Here is a 2,239-nt window from a genome sequence, read left to right on the forward strand (position 1 = left end):
GGTGGAGCTGCATGCCTGGGTCCCTTGGGGAGGCACTTGGGTTCAAGGGTGGGGGTGTCCGGCCACCTGGGCACCCCTATGGGTGGCACCAGTATGCTTGGATCCTTTGGGAGACAGATGCTGGGGTTCCCTGAGGGGAGGGGGCACATATACACGTAGGTCCATGAGGTGGGGGTTCCAGACACCGGAGTTCCTTTGGAGGGGGGAATGGCTGGCTGCTGGGGTCCCCTGAGGTGGAATGAGGTGTTTGGCTGCCAGGGGTCCCAGTGACATGGCATTAGGCTGCCGGGGTGCCCGTGGTGATGGCAGTGCTGGAGGATGTGCTGGATGTGCTGGAGCTGCTGCTGGGGAGAAGCTGCCCACGTGGAACTTCTCTAAGAGCTGACTCTGGCACAGTTTCACCAGATCGGCACAATGCGGGACTCCTCCCCCTGCCCCCCCGTGGCCCCCGGTCACCTCCTGTCCCCTCCACCCCTGTCCTCTATGTTCCCCGTGTCCTCCATGACCCTCCTTGTCCCCCCATGTCCATAACTATCCTCCCATGAGCCTCCATTTCCCTCCATATCTCCCCATGTCCTCTGTGTTCCTCCTTGTCCTCGATGTCCTCTATGTCTTTCTGTGTCTTCCCATGTCCTCCCGTGACCCTCCATGTCCCCCACGACCCTTCATGTCCCTCCATGTCTCCCCATGTCCTCCATGTTCCCCCATATCTTCCATGACCCTCCATGTCCTTCCATATCCTCATGTCCCCTCCATATCATAGAATCATCAAATCACAGAATCAGTAGGGTTGGAAGGGACCTCTGGAGATCATCTAGTCCAACGTCCCCACTCAGCAGGGTCACCTAGAGCATACTAGACAGGGTTGCATCCAGGTGGGCCTTGAATACCTGCAGAGAAGGAGACTCCACAACCCCTCGACACCCTCCCTTCAGATACTTATACACATTGATAAGATCGCCCCTCAGTCTTCTCTTCCCCAGGCTAAACAGGCCCAGCTCTTGCAGCTGTTCCTCATAAGGCAGATGCTCCAGCCCTCTGATCATCTTCGTAGCCCTACGGTGGACTCTCTCCAATATCTCCATGTCTCTCTTGCACTGGGGAGCCCAGAGCTGGACACAGTACTCGAGGTGAGGCCTCCCCAGGGCTGAGTAGAGTGGCAGGATCACCTCCGTCGACCTGCTGGCAACACTCTTCCCAATGCAGCCCAGGAGACCATTGGCCTTCTTGGCCACAAGGGCACATTGGCGGCTGATGGTCAACTTGTCATTCACCAGCACTCCCAGGTCCTTCTCTGCAGAGCTGCTCTCCACCAGGTCAGTGTTCTAGTTAGATTCCCGGGGGCCAAACATCTGGTTTGGCAAGCCAGCACAAACTCACACACACACACACAAACATTCTTCAGTAGCAAGCGGTTTATTAGTAGATACTTACAAACAGACCGACCCGATGGTAATCTCGAGAAGGACCACCTCAATGCTTGTCCCAATCATCTACATGGTGAGAGGGAGAGTCGGCAGGCACAATCTTTTCGGGCGTCCCTGAGGAGGCAACGTGGTCCTCTGTTGTGTAGCAGCCTCCTCCTCCTTCGGAAAACTCTGGCATTTACGATTACTTGCAGTAGGCGGTAGTCCCGGCACCTGGGGCCAACGAGTGCAGGGAGTCTAGCCCAGCTCCTCCCCGGTTGCATAACCGGGCTATGATACTGCGCACATGTGCAGACTTATTTTGGGGGCCACATTTGACTTTGGGGGTTGCTATTTCACTACTCTTCATCTTCTGACCTTCATGTGGACTGCTTCTCATGGTGATACTGCAGCTGGAAGCCACAGAATCTATATGTGATCAGCCGCTGTTCTTTCTCACAGATTTCCATGACCTTGTTAGTTASTTRTTTGTATCCYGCTTAACACAGCGGTATTGTTCTAGGCACTAAAAAGTTACAGCACTAGACTATTCTCACCAAATAGCAGGTGGTACAGATAAAAAAACTTACAACACAGACCATTCCCATCAAGTATCACGTAGTACGGATAGAGTCAGCCCCCAGCTTGTACTCGTACCTGGGGTTATTTCTGCCTAGGTGCAGTACTCTGCACTTGCCCTTGTTGAACCTCAGGAGGTTCCTCTCTGCCCAGCTCTCCAGCCTGTCCAGGTCTCTCTGAATGGCAGCACAGCCCTCAGGTGGATCAGCTACTCCTCCCCGCTTGGTATCATCAGCAGACTTGCTGAGGAGGCA

The sequence above is a fragment of the Rhea americana genome, unplaced genomic scaffold, assembly GCF_003343005.1.
Source record: "Rhea americana isolate MKP2758 unplaced genomic scaffold, rheAme1 scaffold_640, whole genome shotgun sequence".
Taxonomy (NCBI): domain Eukaryota; kingdom Metazoa; phylum Chordata; class Aves; order Rheiformes; family Rheidae; genus Rhea; species Rhea americana.